Here is a 20,806-nt window from a genome sequence, read left to right as displayed (position 1 = left end):
TTTCTGACATTTAGGAACTTCAATAGTGAAGGAGTGTGATTTTTTTTGTTAAGCGTGTTTGTCAGGGATATGTACGTCAAGGGGGCACAAGTGTAATGAGTTCATCAGAACATATTCCATTAAAATACTTGTAAAACAAGCACAGGAATGGAACACTGTGGCGATGGGACAGGGATTGGAGCCTAGTTGACAAAGTGGGACCTATTAGATTAGAGACCCTTTTTTGACTCTATCTAAGAGGGAGAGACTAATGGTAGATGCACCATCCCAGATGTGGCAACAATACTCCACGCATGGGCGAATGGTGGCCTTGTAGAGGTCCAGGATACTCTCGGATGTGAGTAGTTTTCTAACATGATAGATGGAGCCCACCTTCTTTGCAGCAGCCTTCGCAATGTCCTTAATGTATTTGTTTCAGTTCATATTTCCTGTGAATGCTAAGCCGAAGAGTTTGAAGGAAGAACTCTCAGGTAGGGTGTTATTAGTCATGGCTATCAGAGGTTGGGAAGGCTTCTTGTAATTATTAAAGGAACGCAGCTTAGTCTTAGTAGCATTAAATGTTACCATTCATTTAACTAAATGTGCCTTCATTTTGTTTCCTGCCATGATATATTGAAAAAGTGAGTGGTGACCTTTTTCTTCTGACAGAAGGAAGACAAAAGCAAAGAGAAAAAAGAAATGAATAAAAGCAAGACGAAAATAAAAGAATTGAAAAAAAAAAAAAAATCAAAACTTTAAAAAATTAAAAAAACAAATAAAAGTAAAAATAGCAAGAACTAGAAAAAGGTTAAAGAAAAAAGAAAATAAAGAAACATATCATCATCTGATGAGTTAAGGGCAAAATAGATTCACTGATTGATATAATTAAATGATTGATTTTGCACTACGAAATAGATACTGTCAAAAATTGTAAATGAAAACTGAATTAAAGGAATAAATTATAAGATGGTCAACATCATGAACTTTGGAATATAGGTTTTTGCCATTTATTCACTATATTGCTCTGTAATTACATTGAGCATCTTAAATAAAGATTAGTATATATTATAAGATAATATATTTCTACATATTTAAAATATAATTATCCACTGACACGTGTTTTGTCGTCTCTGAGGAGTCGTAGACGACGAAACACGTGTGTGTGGATAATTATATATATAAAATAATATATATACCGCTCCCCATGTGGGGGTACCAAATTGGTTAAAGGGGAAAATTATTCCCAACTCGCATTTAGGTAAAAATGCACTTTTGTAAATATAATTGAATTCATTTAAAACGTATCACAAAAAAACAAAAACAAATAACATCTATGTATGTATATATATTTCATCTTGCAGTGGATAAATACAAGATAAACGTTTTACTTAACAGTTAGGCAGATACGAATAAGCCCCACCCCCATCTCATTCCCATCTCTTACGTTGTCGGAGTTACATATATAAACAGACATGCCCAGAAAGTAAACTATTAGAAATATGAACATTCAATCTCATTTCTTCTGGAATTATTATTACAAGCAAATATGTTTGATAGTAATTATTTATACATCTCAGAGTAATAGAGCCAGAACTCACCCCCATTCCACCATGGGAAGATGTCACACAAGGTCAAAAGGTGCAGACTGAAAAAGTCAACGCACAAGAGGCAGAATACTCTGGCCTACAAAAGCAACCTGAACTGCCCTGTCAGAATTGCTCGGTAGGGGTGCCTCAGGCGATCAGCAATAAACTAATCCCTTTCTCAAAGCACAAGAAAGTAAGGTCTAGAAGGGTGGACTATCCAGAACTGTACAGAACCTAAACCCGGTCGGAAAAAGGTCACCTAAGTAAAATGGTTTAGGCTTTGTTGGACTGATTGCCTAGGACATACACACGATTTTGTATGAAAAGACACAGCCTTAAGGATAAGGTTAACCCTCAGCATTAGCTGGAGTAGAATTAATATGTTAAATAGTTGACTGTTGGGCAAAGCGTCACCAGTTGTTGTGCTGTTGTACTGTATTGGCAGATGGAGAAGTTTTGCCTTGTGAGGTTTATTTAAATAATTATTAAATTTTAAAATGAGAAGATAATGTTAATTCAAAAAAAAAAAAATAGTTGAAGTGGGATGGTGGCTTTTCTAAAGCAAGCAAAGCAGGCATGAACCTAGAAATACTTGGTTGTAGACAAATAGTTCTGGCAGTCGATTAATCAATTTAACTGTCAAAGAAGTCGTTTGGTTAACCAATTGCTGATGGCGTTCTCATAGTCAAGCATAAAATAACGCGACGAAATTTGATTGTTTATCAGTTTTTTGTTTCTATTTTGTCCTCTGCCTATTGCTGCATTAACGTCCTTTCTTGCAACCTGTTATTTTCATTCCTTGCGGCTGCTAGCAACAGAACAGATTTTTTAAGGAAATATATCTAAAAAAAGTAGTCCCAAACAATTTTACTTTACCTACTCATGCTTTGCATTAAAATAATTTAATATCTATATAATTATAAAACTCTGTGGACTTTGCTTGACTCTTACTTTCCACAATCGGGTGAATTCAACTTTAATAATAGGGATGACAAGTGAAATATATATATATATATATATATATATATATATATATATATATATATATATATATATATATATATATATTATGTATGTATGTGTGTGTGTGTGTGTGTGAATAAATGACAAAAGACTATATTCCAAAGTTCATGATGTTGACCATCTTATAATTTATTCCTTTAATTCAGTTGACATTTACAATTCTTGACAGTATCTGTTTCGTAGTGCAAAATCAATCACTTAATAATTATATCAATCATCTATTATGCCGTTAACGCATCAGAAGAAATAGCAACAATCAATCCGTCCAAAGGAAATAAAATGGCGTAATGGAAACAAATTATAAGGTATTTAAAGCTTCTCTTCTAATTTTCGGATTTTTTTAATCATGTCAAAACACACTTTATTTCCTTTTGACGGATAGATTGTTGCTATTTCTTCTGATGAGTTAAGGGCATAATAGATTCACTGATTGATATAATAATTAAGGGATTGATTTTGCACTACAAAACAGATACTGTCAAGAATTGTAAATGTCAACTTAATTAAAGAAATAAATTATAAGATGGTCAACATCATGAACTTTGGAATATAGTCTGTTGTCATTTATTCACTATATTGCTCTGTAATTACATTGAGCTTCTTAAATAAGGATTGGTATATATTATAAGAAGATATTTATTTCTGTGGAAATATATGCGTGGTTCAGAGGTTAAGTAATGAGAGTGGGTAGTTGTATGCTTTGGTTTCAATTCTAGCTGATGGCACCCTAGTCATATATATTTTTTGTTTTGATCTCACTCATTAGGTTTAATATAATAATCAATAGAAAATTGTCTCTATGATAATAAATACATAATATGCACGAATTAAAATATCATTTTTAAGCGTATCTTACGCTTAATAATACACTAAATAATAATATACTAACTAATAATACACTAACTAATAATATACAAGATTCACACCAAAGGGCTGACTTGACCGGACAAGTACTTATCATGTAGACGTAATGTTAGAAGAACGGCGAAGAGTGATAATGATATTTTCCATTTCCTTGTAAATAAAGCTGTGTTTACTGAGATTAATTCTGAGATTACGATGCAGGTGACACTTCAACAAAAAAAAAAAAAAAAAAAAAAAAAATTGGAGGTATCGAATGTCCTCCTTTTCTCCTCAACAGCGGACCATCAAATAAAGCAAATATTAAGTGACAAGCAATGGATAACGTTACTTTCGCGAAGTATCTTAATGAAATACTTTTCAAATCAAACAATGTCGTCCGTTTAGTCACATTATGCAGTCTATGGCAGCTTGCGTTTAATTACTTGTATACAATGAATCCGCAGCCCACCATTTGTTCTTCATCTGATAAAGCTTGCACTGCAACTTTCTTTTTGGCTTCATTGAAAGCACCCTCTACTTTTCCTGTGGGTAAGTCAAAAGAACTAAGAAATTTATCATGGGCTCTCTTCTTCTCCACAATAAGATTGGAGATAACATCATTTTCATCAACCCAGTCTCTGCATTTGTGTTCCTTAAGACCCAGACACCATGCTCCAGTGCTGTACACTTTTGATTTGAACTGCGGAAGTATCTCAGGGGTCTATCCTGGGACCTTTATTATTCCTGATATTCATAAATGACTTCCTTGATAAAATTGTTTCGGAAATGGGTATATTTGATGATGACACCACTCTCTACGTCCACGAGGGGAAAACAAATGAACACATATCTAAGGAAATGGCAGAAACACAAGAAGAAGACCTCCAATCTGTAGTGGAATGAGGACAAAAATGGATGGTCACATTCAATGCTGCCAAGACTAAGCTTGTTTCCTTCAATAATTACAAGAAACCTTCTCTATCACCAATAGCAATGGTCAAGAACACATTACTTGAAAGTACTTCCTTCTGGCCTAACGTTTACAGGAAACATGAACTAGAATAGATACATTGAGAGCATTGCCAAGGCTGCTGCAAAGAAGGTGGGCTCTCTCTACCGTGCTAGAAAACTATTTATGCCTGAAAGTATCCTGTACCTCTATAAGGCCACCATTCGCCCATGTATGGAGTACTGTTGTCACATTTGGACTGGTGCATCTGCTGCTTGTCTCTCATTCCTGGAAAGGGTTCAAAAGAGAGTCGGCAATCTGATAGGTCTTGAACTGTCATCTAGGCTTCTGCCTCTGTCCCACTGACGAAATGTTGCATCCCTCTGCCTGTTCTACAAGTACTTTAATAGTCAATGCTCTGACGAACTACAAGCACTTGTACCCCCCTCGATGTGACTGCCCGTGACAAACCCGACAAGCAGCTAAGTCCCACCCCTTCACAGTAGAGATCCCTAGGTGTAAGAAAGCCTTTTACTCCAATAGTTTCTTCCCCAGAACCGCTAGACTTTGGAACTCCCTTCCGGGATTCTGCTTTCCCAACTGTACTGATATGTAGAAGTTCAAGTGTAATGTGAACAAACATCTTGTTACTCATTTCCCTTCATAATGCCCCTGCAATTTATGTCCCCGATAGTAGCCTCCTACTTCAAAGTGGCACTGTGCCTTGTTTATGGTGAAAATTGATTTAAAAAAAAAAAAAAAACTGGTTCTATGTTCCATCGAATATCATGTCATTGAATAAGTTCTTTAGATTTTCATGCGCTTCCACACATTTCAGCTTAGTATCTTAATCTTTGCCCGAACAAGTTTGTAGTCAGTACCACACTCAGCACTTTGCATAACTAACTGTACACATATCTTGAAGATCACGTCTCTGTGTGATGATATAGTCCAGAACGTGCCCATATTTGGACCTAAGGTATATCCATGTTGCTTTGTGTATAAACTGTGTCAATCGCTTTATTGCAGATTAGTAAAATATCAATATTTCACTAAATATACGTCACAAGAAAATTAAAATTATATCACCCAAGGACTGCTTTTAGGTTAGTTATTTTCCAAAATTTTATTTAAATTCATGTGATATTCCTTAAGTTATAACACTTTATTTTTTATCAGGGAATTTTCACTGTTCCTTGCTTTATTGCAATGTCTAATCATGAAAACTTTGTATTTTATCATATTTCTCTGTTAAAGAATAATAAACAAAAGCACATCCTAGGGTGCATTGCGGTCGGAGGAGATTACTTCGAAGGGGACTAACGCTACATTTGTGTACTATCAATAAAAGTGCCAATACGAAAAAGGTCTGGAAACTTATTGAACGTACCTCGTACATTTACTGACCCAAAAAATTCTCACCCATTCTTTCAACATAATTATAATGAAGTTTCCTGTTCTGCACAGTTTTCACATAATTTCCTATTTAATCTTCTTCAAAAGATCACCAGAATTAAGCCTGTCTTTTAAAACTCACATTACACACCCATTGTATCATTTCTCTCCATGCAACGCATATCTTCAACCCACACTGGAAAGGTTTTTACTTCCATACCTTTCATTTACTGATATATATATATGGGAGTGGTAAAAAAAAAAAAAAAAAAAAAAAAAAAAAAAAGAAAAGAAAAAAAAAGAGATAAAATTGAACGCAATTTTCTTTAATTAACTGGCATTTCCGCAGGTCATGTTTGTGTCTGTTAAAAGCTGTCAACTTAATTCAGGCAAGTGACAGTCGTGCGGTTGTCTTAAGATCAATTGTGGTTTGTACAACTCCAGAATGACCACTCCGTTCACCTCAAGTGTATTTACCAGAGGCAAACCAATGGTAAGAAGTGTCATGTCAGGTGTTACGATGGAACCACAAGTGTCAAATGCTTTACATGTCAATACTTTATTTACATCTCAACAGATATTGTGCTTAGTTATAGACGTTATCAAAATGATACCAAAAAAATGGTATTATGATTTGGTTGTTTTGTTTTACTGCATATAAACTCTTTTCAATTTCTGAATCCACATGGACTCGTGGTGCATTGATGAGAGTACTCGCAAAAATTCAATTTTAAAGAAATATTTTCCTGAATGTTGAAGGTTCAATCTTCAGTGTTTTTTTTTTTAAATTGCATTTTCGCCCCAAACAAGGCACATTGCCACTTTGTTGTAGGGGGCTACTATCAGGGACATAAGCATCAGGGGTGCTGTGTAGAAAGTTGGGCAACAAGATGTCGGTTCACGTTGCACTTGAACTTCTGCATGTCAGTACAGTCGGGGAAGCAGGGACCCGGAAGGGAATTCCAAAGTCTAGCTGTTCTGGGGAAGAAACTACTGGAGTAGAAGGCTCTCTGGCATCTAGGGATCTCTACCGTGAAGGAGTGGGATTTAGCTGCTTGTCGGGTTTGTCAGGGGTATTTACATCGAGGGGGCACAAGTGGTTGCAGTTCGTCAGAGCATTCACCGTTAAAGTACTTGTAGAACAGGCAGAGGGCTGCAACATTTCGTCGATGTGACAGAGGCTGAAGTTTAGCTGACAGTTCAGGACCTATCAGATTGGCGACTCTCTTTATGCCCGACCGAAAAATACTTAAAAATTACTTAGGACCTCTATCTACCCCCATGAAGTACATTAAGTGATCCATTCGAAATTCCGTACAGATTTCAGAGTTTGACAAAAAGATTCTCAAGTTCGACTAGATGCATCTGAAGAAGGTCGGAGTTGAAATCAACTGAAACTTTGTGAAAATGGCACTCTCAAGATGGGAACAGTAGTCTGAAGAATCAAATAATACAAAAACTCTTTTCGAATTATTTAATGCTGAATTCATTAATTTTTTTTTGGGGGGGGGGAAGATTTTATGCTTCAAATTCTTTGTATCTTCTAATATTTATTCATGGTGTTTGATTTTGGTTGCATTGTTTTATAGCATATCAACACTTTTGGGGTTATTTCATGCTGAATCCGCTAATTTTGGAAAATGTTTTTATGCTTCAAGTTCTTAATATGTTCAAATGTTTATGCAAATTGCGTCGCCAAACGCATTCTTTCAGCATTTCAAAAACAACACCACAGACTTTTCATTAACTTTTTTTTCCCCTTCAACTTAACATCATGGCAAGGAAAAAAAGAAAAAATATAAAATTCTGACAAAGGAGTATAACTCCAAAATATATTAATTTTAAGTAAGTAAACACTGGTTTATTTTCATAATATTGCGTTGTAATTTGGCTTTCAAACGTATTTCATACGTATTTCAATTTAAAATCCAAATCCAATCAACACTTCCAATATGGAAAGCACTACCCTGAATTACAATAAATTTTTGTTTGAGCCAAGAAATGTTCATCTGATTTTAAAAGTTAAATAAAGATTGTTTGAATTTTGCTTTCGTTTTTTTATTAAATTTTCCAATGTCTTAATTAGATTGTGTTAAAATTACAGAAAGACATCATAAAAAAAAATAAGGAATCTATTTAAATTCAAAACCCTTTCAGTGACTTTTTGGACACTTTGTATATTTCTGCCATGTTTAAAAGGAGTTTATGGCACATTTGCAGATTCCATTGTTATACTACCTTATTTTCAAACTGTCGTTAAAGTAGTTTCACCATTAACATACTTGTAGAACAGGCAGAGGGATAAAACATTTCGTCGATGGGACAGAGGTTGAAGCTTAGATGACAATTCAGGACCTATCAGGTTGGCAACTCTCTTTTGAACCCTGTCTAGGAGTGAGGGACTAGTAGCGGATGCACAAGCCCAAATGTGACAACAATACTCCATACAAGAGCGAATGGTGACCTTGTAGACGTACAGAATACTTTCAAGTGTAAGTAACTTTCTAGCATGGAAGAGGGAGCCCACTTTTATTGCAGCAGCCCTGGCAATGCTCTCAATGTATCTGTTCCAACTCATGCAATATTTTCATATCTAAAAAGAAAATTGTTTGATTTTTGCTCTGTAAATGAATATTTACTGTAATATATGAAAATAAATAATAGAAAATTGGTGATAAATTGTTTGGAAAAAAAAAACTGGGTTGACACCATGTTGGGAAGTCAGTGGGTGTGTGTATATACACTTTTTACAACATAAGGAGTGTTTTTTTTTTTTCTTTTAAAGTTGTGGAGTAAATATGCTTTTCTCTGTTATCTAATATATAAAGGGTAGTTGTCTGTATGTATGTGTGTGTGTATGTTCAGCTAAAAAGCCAGATTTCTCCAGGAATGAGGCGTTTTTTCAGCCTTTTTCTGATGTTATCTTATTTTCAATTTATTAAAAACAAGAGAGGAATGGGATGGGCAGAGCAGAAAGAGAAGCGCAAGAGAGGGATGTAGAAAACTTAGGAAATAGGTAAGGAGAGAAAGATAGGGAGATGGATTGAGAGAAGTAGAAATTTTAATATAATGATGTTACTTTTTACCCTCTTTCATTTTGCTTTTTATGGCATCAGGATTGCCTTGCTAGTCTATATAAATAAAACAGTAGATGTATGTATGTGTGTCTGTGTGAAAATATTTAACGGTTGTTTATAACAATTAAAATCTTTGTTTGGATGGATGAATAACGCATACAGAAAAATGTTGGCAATTTGAAATGCAAAATGTTCATTTCAAATTGCCGACATATTTCTATTACTTTTTACAAATGCATTCATGGCTTGAAGTCGTTTAATTTTAAATCTTTCTTATCTACCTGTCGAGGTCCTGGATATGATCTTAAACTATATCCGATGGTGAGGCCCCAGCTTGCAGGCCTTAGGGAGTGTGGAGCCACCCTTTAATTACCATTGCTCCCAGGTCCACTCTGACCCGGAGTGGTAGTACCTGTTAGGGTCCCAACTATGGGTTAAATAGAATACGACTTAAAAAACAAATATACTATATTAAAAAATCGTTCTTCAAAATCACCAGATTCGGCATTAAATAACCTGAAAAGGGTTGATATGCCGTAAAACAAAACAACCAACCAATCTACCTGTCGATAGTTCAAATGGTGGGGAATGCGACGGGAGCACTGTTTTGGTTTCAATTCTAGCTGATGGCACCTAAGTCATTTTTTTTTTTATCTTTTAAAATCATTACTATATATTAATTTAACGTTAAGTGGTGTTACACTTTACTTTAGTAATTCATAAAAATAAAACTGGGGGAAAAAAAAAAAAAAAGAAGAAAATCCGTGCCGGCATTTTTTTTATTTTTTAACAAAAGTTTTCATTACTGTTACTCTCCCGTCTTGACACCACTTAAAAGGTCTCTCGCTGCCACATGTCCATCTAATGGCGAGTGTCTCTCTTTCCTCTGACTGCATGCCGGCTACAGCCAGCCCATTCTCGTCCTCAACTTTGCTCATCCATTTTCTTTGATGTGCACTTTGTTTCTTCGACCACGTGGTGCATTTTTTTACTTTTTTTTTACTTTTTCTTCTCGTGCATACTTCCTAATTTGCAAATGCGATTCTTACGATTTATACTGCTGCTGCTAAGCCGTTCAAAAGCCAGTCATGCTTTGCTGATATTTTCCCATGTACTCATATAAATGAAGTACAATATGATAATTAATACAGAATTGGCTCTGTAATAATAGATATACCATCTGCATGAATTAAAATATATTTAAGCATGTTTTATGACTGGGCGCCCTCGGCTAGTTTGTAATAAAATTCCGAGTGGATACAGCCATTTTTGGCGGTAAGAGGTTTCAGAGAAAGATAAATGTTTTTCTGTTTTTGTTTTTTTTTTAACATTAAGGATTAAATGAATTGTAAAATAAAATTGAAAGACAAATCACATTCCAATCGTGGAAGGCTATTACCATGCACACTATCACGAATGTCTCTTTAAAACAGTCATAATTATCCGGCCGATTTTCTACAGTTCATTAAGGCTGGTTTGATCGCTTTGTCCATACCAGTCAAGCATATATCCTTGCCATTATTCTAGCAAAGAGAAACTCTCACCGGTGAACTGACTTTCTTTTCTTGAAACATGTATGATCCTATTCAGTCCTAGTAGGTACACCCTCCCAGTCTTTATCTTCTCTTTCAGAAAGGAGTTAGTTTATTGCCAACTGTCTGGGGTACCCCTGTCAAAGAATGCTGATGGAGCTGCTCAGGATATTTTTTTATGGATCCAAAGTACACTTTTCTTCTGATGTGCTAGCTTTTTTTTTTTTTTATCTCCCACCTTTCCAACCTTGTGTCACATCTTCCTGCAGTGAGAAAGAAGTAAAGATCACCATTCAGCTATCACCCATCAAACGTGACCGACTGCATTCAACATTACATAAGAATGGCACATCACTCTAGAACAGTGGTTCTCAACCTTTTTTTACTCATGGACCCCTTTTCCCTTCTTTTTATCTTGATGGACCCCTTCATAACTATTGGTCAAAAGACAATCTTCTATTTTTCACTAATATAAATTTTGAGGCTTTAATAATCAAAGAAATATTATATAATTAAACTTTATTTTTAAATGAAAACTAATTTAATGCAAATAAAGTATTCTACAACAACTATAATAATTATGATAATAAGTTTTGTTATGTTTTGCCTGTGGACCCCCTAGAAATATTCCGTGGACCCCGGTTGAGAACCCCTACTCTAGAAGTTACTACAACAATCAGTTGAAAGAGAAATCTGTTGCTGCTCAATGATGAGTACTTTTGGATCTTATGAGTTGCAGGCAATAGATCAGTAGTCAAAGAGGTGAGAATGACACCAGAGACCCAACACGTTGTAGATTCAGTTACAAAGAAGGCAAAGAATAGGAAAGAACTTCAACTCCTGTTTCAAGTTTTAAAAAATGACCTATATTCTTTACTCTTCTGATGTGAATGACTTCTTGTTATGGCTGTGATGTCACCCATGTCTCTAACGTGATCGTCCCTATAACGCATTCTTTCTCCTTTTTATAGTCTTTTTTCTTACAGTGACATTATTTCGCATTTCGTATGCATTTGAATCTGCGCTCTGTTAGCGAGGTTGCTCAGACTATTTTGTGGAGCCAGAGTGCATCCCTTTCTGGCATGCTGACCTTTTCTCACCTTGTGTCACATCTTCCTGCAGTGAGAATGAAGTAACTATTGTGATACTATTATTTCATGTAAATAAACAATACTATGTTCTTCTTTATGCTTAGTTATGCTTTAATAAGTCAAACATCTTCTTACAAATATCACCCTTTAGAGCAGGGTTTCCTAAAGTGGGCTCCATGAGTGAGGCTAAGGGGCTTCATTCTTTCTATCACAATGAAAAAAAAGACTCCTTCCTTCCTCCATGTGACCTGCATCAGGCAGTATTCTACAAACTGAGCTTATTTGCGAGGGATTCCTATCTGTGAAACACATTGCCACAAGACCGCTTCCTTGTAGATTACAACGTGATCATCTTCAAGTTCAATGTCAACAGATTCCTCTCATAAACCATATGCTCAACTATTCGAACTGTCCATTCAATCAATATAAATGTCTTAATTTTAAAGTTTTTTTTTCTATAGTGTAGAAAGTCGATTGTCTGCCCCTTGCCGATCTTACATCCCCAATAGGTGTCGCTAGCAGTGTATCATTCAAAAACAAGGTGGTGGGAAGTTTTTCTTCGATAAAATGTCTCACAATATTTGATTTTCTTAAATAAAAAAAAAAACTACTTGATCGATTTACGTCATTTTTGGAACATGACATTTTTATGCAGTGACAAGTACGTACATTATAAAGATTTTTTTCAGATTTTTATAGTAAAAAAAAAGATTACTTGTGAACCATTTATAGACTTGCACCTTTTTTTTTTCTTCAGCAAAAAGTAGAACAAGCGACATGTTATTTTATTCTCTATTCAATCGTGTAAATGGGTTGTTTCTAGTTTTCTTAAAATAAACGAAATTTCTAATGAAGATTACAATAACATATTTCGTTTTTAAAAAATCATTGTTTACAATCAAGGAACTCTAACTATTTTAACCATTTCGAAGAGCTGGATTGAAATATTTCTCCAACCTTTTAAAAAGGTAAATGAATATTAATTCATTTAATAAAAAAAAAAGAAGAGCCCTCCACAAGGTCACACACTTAGATGATCATAAACAGGGTTTCAATGTCAGAAAGTATAAGGACTGATCCAGACTCCTAAAATTCCAAGAATCACAACCCAGATTCTAATCTTTCAAAATATCCGACTATTTATTTTATAGTCTTCAATATGCAATAAAAATTGGAGTTGAATTAAAAATCTAGCTGACTCTTAACATTCTCATGTGTCAGATTCCAGGTGAGAATTCTCTCAAAATTTAATCTAATATGTGTGACTTTATTGGCTATAACATGGACCAAATAGTGAATCATTACAATGAACAGAACTAAAGTGTGACTTTCACCTTTTCCGCGACCTTGACCTAGATATTTCAAAATTAAATCAGTTCTATGACAGATATAATGAATTTGAAATATGACAGATAAAGTGGTCAAGTGACGTGAACACTAAACTGTATGAAAATATCATGGCAAACTCGACCAAAAAAATAACTTCCACCTTTGCAGAAGTAATAAGAATCATTATGTTCAATTATAAATCCTCAGTTGCTTTTATACAAAACTTAAATCATGTAATCTGATCACAGAACGAGTAAATTTCAATAAGATTTTGATATTTGTACCAAACGATATTTGATTATGAAATGTTAAATAGACACGATTTGTTTCTTTATTGTAATGTTAAAGTAAATTGTAAAAAATACATTTAACATTCAAAAAGAAGACTTTTTCATCAATGTAAACAATATGGACAGGAATAAAAGGAGAAACAGAACCCAGTGCAATCTAATCAGTAAAGAAGACACTGTAAAGGACGAATTTACGTTAAAGCCAGGTAAACAAGCACAAACGCACAATACGAAGGTCTTATGTATGATATGAAAATAAACTGGAATCTAAGGAGATATCAATCATACAAGTTATCATAGGTGCCATGGGGCTTATGAAGAAGAACCTGAAGTCCTACCTAACTAATATTCCTGGTTAACCAAGTGCAAAAGAGATCAAGACAATTGCACTTAAGGGAACAGCGAGGATACTAAAAAGAGCTCTCGATTGGTTTCAATGAAAAGCGGGGCAATGTTGACAGCTGGTTTTGTTGTCCCATACCCAGCATTACAATCTTCAAAGGAAGAAAAATAAAAAGATAAATTAAAAAAAGTTCTTTACAATGCATAAGATACGTCTTTGGACAAAGATGACAAAACATCTTCAATTGAACACAAAATGATCAATAACACATATTTAAAAGTTGTCCTAAAAGACATACACAATGTCGTTGGACAGAAAACAATTCTCAGTTGTCTAAAGCAATAGAAAAACCATGTTTTAAGATGCACTTTTGGCAAATTTATTGTTGCATCATCAATTGGCTATAACATGGACCAAATAGTGAGTCATTATGATGAACAGAACTAAAGTGTGACTTTCACCTTTTACGCGACCTTGACCTAGATATCACAAAATTAAATCCGTTTACCTTTTTAAACCCAGCTTTTTGAAATGGCTAAAATCATCATCAATCATTGTGAAACACTTTCAAGTAAGGTAATTCTCTCATACAACTTAAAGAACGTAACATTTTTCTATCTTAACATATACCAGCAAGAAAACCCGACGTTACTCAGGATTGAATAATGATCAACGAATGTTTTACTCTCCCAATACTTTTATGGTCATTGAAATCGATGAAATTGCCCATTTTGTCAATCAAATCGACTGATTGCCTGCTCTAGTCGGAGGCTCACTGAAGTGCATCGGGAGTAAGCTCAAATGCCTTCTTACAATGACTTAGTTCACAATACATTGTAGTCTACATTGCACTGTACAGAGAACCTATTGTTGATTTTTATAAAATCATTTGTTTATTTGCTTGAATTAAAGTTTACAATGCAAAAGTGAATTATGATTATTCAATTGTGTTCAAAACAGAAAAATTAATTTCTAACACGACCCTGTTTTACCAAAGAACCTATGCTGGATCCTTCTGTTTGTGTCGTGATAAAACTTCTCGAATGCATTTGTCATGTTAGGTTGTATAAGGGTGTTAACTTTAGTCAAAAATAAGACTGTTTCTTCTTTAATTGAATGTTTCGATTAACGATTTTCGATTCTTATCTAAGAACACTCACAGACACAAAGTGTGAAATTACAAAAATATTGGTCTAGCCGTTTTGGAGTTTGTAGGGAACCAACTCATACATACACACACGCAGAGAAAAAGTGCCTTTTATATATAAATAGAGATAATAAAGTAAATTTGGTGCTTCTTGAATCTTTTGTTAAATCTTTTAGCAATATATTGGTATTCTGCTTGAATAATTCAAAGAGAAATTAAGACAAGTTTGTTTCGTACACTTGTGGTGATCAAGTAACTGGTTATCTCTTAATATTTTTAATCAATTTTGTTTATTATTTCAATTCAAAATTCCGTAGAGATTCCTGAGCCCGACAAGATGTGCCGGACAAAGGTCAGAGGTTACATCAGCTGAAACATCATTGTGAAAATGACAAACCCGACAAGCAGCAAAATCCCACCTCACACAGCAGAACTCCCAAGATATAAGAAAGCCTTCTACTCTAATAGTTTCTTCCCTAGAACTGCTAGACTTTGGAATTCCCTTCCAGGTTCCTGCTTCCCTGGCTCTACTGACAGTGGCTTTGTGCCTTGTTTGGGGTGAAAATGAAATTAAAAAAAAATAATAAAATAAAAAAAAGGAAAGAATAATCTGAATATTCCAAATTATCTGAATATTCCAAATCATCAATCCACATCTCAAAAATTCTCAAACACAATATAACTGACATTAATGAAACTTACCAATGCACTTCAATGTTAAAAAACAAAAAAAAAACAAAAAAAAAACAAAAAAAAACAACAACAACAAAAAGCAAAACATTAAAGAATGTACCTTTTGGAGCGAAAATAGGTACTTATCCAGAATATAACCCAATTTCTGTCAACTTTACATCGGCATCTTCCAGCATAATTACGTAACCATACGGAAAAGGCCACCACAAAGACTTCCAGATGATAAATTAAAAATGCAGATTGTAATCAAACAGGCAGGACGAAACCACTGAAAACAAAACGAAAATTTTTCATGTAAGTTTAATTATATTAAAAACATTTTTTTATATATTTCAAGAAAAGTATTTAAAATGTTTTTTTTCTATAAGTTTTTTTTCTTCAGAACATTGAACATATTCGCATAGAATCCTGTAATTCATTTTCGATTAAAAAAAAAAGTTTTTTGTTTATATGAATTCTCTAATTTCACTAAAACTTGTCGTCTGCTGACAGCTGATTGGCTAATAATCTTCCGACTGCTTACCGTAACCTACTGAAAAAATACCGACACAAGTTGCCAGAAATTGGGTCAGAATTCTGGATAAAATACCCCAAACTAACAAACACACTTTTAGGGCCAAACTAATAAATGTATATTATGGCTAAATAAATGAACAGTTTTGAAGGGTTAAATTAATGTACATAGATTTAGGCTAAATTAAAATTCTCATCGGCTACACAAATTCAATTTATTTTTTTTAATAAATACAAAACTATTATTACATTTCTATGGTCTACAAATGCAAGAGTTTTCTAAAGGTCGGATTAATATTAAAAACTAGCAGGACCCTGGAAATTCCACAGAATGAGAACTATATTTAATCAAAAATTATGCTTTCATAAAACTGATAATTTTCTGGATGGCGCAAAAAAAAATTAGTTCTTTCGACAGAAAAACTAATAACCCACAGCAAATACGAGTTTAACATTTCTATGAAAACTGCCCAATATATTTTAAATATAAACATAATAACATTTATCTATTATTTAGCAATTAATGATATAGATATATACTTTTCAACTAAAGATTTTTAAAAAGTGAAACGAACTGTACATAACATAAAATAAATTCATAGTAATTTTTAGATTCAATTTGGATTAAAGTTTTCTATTTTATTTTGTAAAGTTTATAAACTTATAGTATAAGTTTATTTTATTTTGTAAAGTTTATAAAAGTGCACATTGAAAATTGATGAATTTCATATCAAATTCTGTACCTTAATGTATAACCATTTTGTTTAACTATTTTCATGCTTTGAAAGAAATACTTTTCTAACTTGTCACGTATTGTGAAGACTATATTTGATTTACGTTTTAACTTTAAATTTTTAAAAATGAATAGGCTTTTGCATGCCTTTAAAAAGTTGAAATGATTTTTTGTTTCAATGTTTTATTTGGGTGAAAAAATAAAATTTTTTGTATCAAAAAATTATTAACATCTGATATAAAGCATAAAAATTAAAAAAAAAAAATACATATATAATCAAATCTTTCTCGTCTGTCTTTCCACCTCTCGTCTTTATTTCTATTTCTTCTTTGTATATCTACGAGGGGCGTGCAATAAGTAATGCCCCTGACCCACTTCCCATAGTAGTAGAGCAACGAAACTTGGCAGAGTTATTTGTCTTTCTCTACATAGGAACCACCCAGAGTTATGCATTTCTCCCATCGTTTGATGCAGCTCTGGAGACCATTTTTGTAGAATACCCCAGGTTGGTCCTCCAATCACGAAGTGACTTCAGAAATCAAGGCTGCATCATCTGGGAAACGCTTTTCTTTTAAAAACAACTTCATGGCTGGGAAGAGGTGAAAGTCAGAGGGTGCAAGGTTAGGAGAGTAGGGAGGATGGGGAAGGATTTCATAACCACACGCCCGTGCTTCTGATCTGGCGACATGCAAGTTGTGGACCGGAGCATTGTCCTGCAGGAGGAGGGTACATTTGCTGATCTTGCCTCGCCTCTTGATTTTGATAGCTTCCCTTAATTTCCTCAAAAGTGAAGCATAATAGGCTCCTGTAATTGTGGTACCCTTTGCCTGCCAGGAAATCTGTCATCACTACTCCATCCTGGTCCCAGAAGACTGCACTCTTGCCTTCTTTGGAGGTGGTGAGTCTAAGTGCTTCCACTGCATTGACTGGGCTTTGGTCTCTGGACGATAGTGATGGACCCAGGTTCTATCCTGTGTAATCAGTCTTTTGAAAAACTTTGACTCATCTTCTTGGAACATCTCCAAATTCATCCTTGAGCACTCGACACGTTCTCGCTTCTGGAATGGTGTGAGCAACCTCGAAATCCATCTGGCAGACACCTTATGCATATGCAAATGGTCATGAATGATAGTTTCCACAGACCCTGTACTAATCTTGACATCTTGGGCTATTTGGCGAATAGTAATGCGCCGATCTTCCAAAATGGCAGCCTCAACTTGACAGACAGATGCTTCATCAATGGCAGAAGTGGAGGGGGGGGCGACCAGGTCTGGGAGCTGTTTCCACAGACTTCCGGCCATGTTTGAATTCACGATGCCAGCGTTTTACAAGGTCATATGATGGGGCATTATCACCATAAGTTTCTTTCATTTCATCAAAAGTCTCCTGTGGTGTGCGTCCTTTCAAATACAAAAACCGGATCACTGCTCGACATTCAACAGGCTCCATTTCACACCTGACTCAGTTCAAACACCTGTAAAACAGAAACCACAATTAGTTCAGAGCTGTAATTTGCCACATAACTCGTAGAGATATAAATCATTGCACATGCAAAATTTCAGCTAGATCAGACAACTGGAAGTGGGTCAGGGGCATTACTTATTGCACGCCCCTCGTATTTTCTCATCTCATATATATATATATATATATATATATATATATATAGATAGATAGATGGATAGATAGATAGATAGATAGATAGAGTCTATCTAGGCATGTGCACTGTTATATATATATATATATGTATAATATACATATATTCTATTTGAGTATGTGCACAATTCAATTCTTAATAAGAGTTAAATTATATTATTACACATACTAGCTGTATTTAGAGTATTGAGTATATTTGGATTTAGTATCTATCATGTTGCAAGTAGCTTCCTGCATTATTTCTGGCACCTTATGCATCTATTAATTAATTTACCGAGAGTCCTACTGATGCGTTCCCCAGCCCTCTCCAGTGTATTCTTCTTCTGCCATGCACAGAACGCTTGTTTTCAAATTTCTACTTTTTTTTTTTTCGTTCGTCCAGTACTGAATACTCGTCCTTTTTTTTTTTTTTGTCCAGTTCTGAGTACTCTTGTTCTTTCTTTTTTTTTCTTATTAGGACCCCTCCTTCAGTTGTGATCACGTTTGCCCACGTTCTCTTATTCTTTGCTAGAATAGCTGGTCATAAACGGCACCAATGATGCATTCCCCAGCGCTCTCCGGCCAAAAACAGGCACGAACAACTTGTAGAAAAATAAACGTCTTTATTCCTTTTTTCAAAAAACGCTGCAACTACTGAAATCATTGTTCACGTAGAGCATGAGAAAACTTAGCAACGACGTGGAACAGAGGAGGTGGGGCTCACGGTGGTCAAGGAAAATTGAGCGGTCCCCAACAACTGGGCGCGTGTCTGTCCTCTCTCCTTCTGTTGGACAAGCTATCCACTTTCGTTTATATATCAGTCGAGTTTCCCACGCATCTATGATGTCAACGATTTTAACCTGTGACTCCATCAACGAGTACATCCGGCGTCCGCTACCGTTGACAATCCACATCTGCAAGTGTTTCCGCACAATGCACTGTGCGACGCTACTTCATTAAAAGTGTATTACTCTCGAGTTTGTTTCAGATTTATTGACCGTGGCTGTACATAAAGGAGTATTAAAAAAGTATGCTTAACATATTTCTTTTAAAACTTATGTATTTATTTCATTATCCTGGAACTCATTTGTTTTAAAACCACGTTTATAGAGCATTTTAGGTAAAATATAATGAATAAAGCAATAACAATTTCATAAGTTAGCAGTGAAAAAATATCAGGAGGTCTCCAGAGCGCTACTGAAGCCATGAATTTAAACGGCATCCAAAGCACTACTAAAATCAAGTTTTTAACCTATCCAGTAGTAGAGAACTTATTTTTTAAGTGAGCACTGAAAGAAATAATACTCAGAATGCCTCCAGTGATCTACTATAAGCACAAAATAAAGGTAAGGGGCCTCCAGAGCACTACGAAAATAAGTTTCTACCACATCGCTAAAGGAAAGATTATTCTTTTAGGTGAACATTCAATAAAATAAAACTTCGGAGTCTTCCTTAGTGCTACTGTAAGCAATTAATAAAAGTAAGGAGGCCCCACAAGCACTACTAAAACTAAATTTACCCCTCTAGAATAGAATTTTTTTAAGTTAGCACTGAAAAAAATAAAACTCAAAAGGCATATTTTTCTTTCATTTTTCATAATTTTTGGAATTTCTACTAATTTCATCATGACACGTAAGTAGTTAATAGTGTTTTCACTTGAAATGTGTCGGTTTAAAAGATCACCAATCTATAAAATCACATACTTATTTCTTGAAATTAATTTTTATTTGTAATTTTCCTTAATATTTGTAATTTATACTAATTTCGACACATACGTAGGTATTAATGTTCTCACCAGAAATGCATTGGATTAAATTATCTCTAATCAATACAAACACCTTATTAATCAATATGGTTTTCCTATAATTACTTTTCTATAGATTCATTTTCAATAATTTTTAGAATTTATACCAATTTAAACATGATACGTAAGTACGTAATAATGTTTTTACCTGAAATGCGTTAGTTTAAAAAGATCCATAATCTGCTGCAACATTATTTTACTTATTTTTACATGACACTTAAGTAATGTTTTCACCTGAAATGCGTTGGAATTTTTTACTAATTTTAACATGATACATAAGTAGGTGATAATGATCTCCTCTAAAATGCATTAATTTAAAAAACCTACTCAAGAACTTCATGGTTTTACTAATTTCGACATGCCATTTAAATAGGTAATAATATTTTCACTGGCATAATCGCGTTAACACACCGGTTCTCATCAGATCACGGAAGTTAAACAATGTTGAACCTAGTTAGTACCAGGTGCTGTGTGTGCTCTCCACTTATCCCGGCATTTGGTTTGATTGTTTTTATTTTATGGCATATCAACCCTTTTCTGGTTATTTAATGCCGAATTCAGTGATTTTGAAGAAAATTTAATAGAATATATGTGTTTTTATTTAAGTTCGTTTCTATTTAACCCATAGTTTGGATGCTAACGGGTACTACCACTCCAGGTCAGAGTGGACCTGGGAGCAATGGCAATTAAAGGGTGGCTCCACACTCCCCAAAGCCCGCAACCTAGGGCCTCACCATCGGATATAGTTTAAGGTCATATCCATTTGTTTCTAGTCGTCCTGAACATACACTTCACTTGTCACTGGTATTTAACAATGTTGATCCAGAAGAGATGTGGTTGGAGATTG

General features: G+C 34.5%; 1 protein-coding gene across 4 annotated transcripts in view; it reads right to left on the bottom strand.

Moving 5' to 3' along the window:
* LOC145285841 (transmembrane protein 45B-like) overlaps nucleotides 1–20,806 on the bottom strand; it is a 148,252-nt gene that overhangs the window by 76,126 nt on the left and 51,320 nt on the right. For 3 of the 4 annotated variants that reach the window (XR_013869081.1, XM_080134280.1, XM_080134281.1), the window contains exon 2: nucleotides 15,378–15,545. The exons of the other annotated variant lie outside the window; for it this stretch is intronic. The gene's annotated coding sequence lies outside the window, so the exon portion shown is untranslated. The remainder of the gene's footprint in view (nucleotides 1–15,377; nucleotides 15,546–20,806) is intronic. 4 annotated transcript variants of the gene reach the window in all.

The sequence above is a fragment of the Euprymna scolopes genome, chromosome 10 (assembly GCF_053919585.1).
Source record: "Euprymna scolopes isolate OS-2025 chromosome 10, ASM5391958v1, whole genome shotgun sequence".
In the NCBI taxonomy this organism is placed as follows: Eukaryota; Metazoa; Mollusca; class Cephalopoda; order Sepiida; family Sepiolidae; genus Euprymna; species Euprymna scolopes.
Note: the sequence above shows the minus strand (reverse complement) of the source record. Positions and strands in the feature narration are given on the sequence as shown.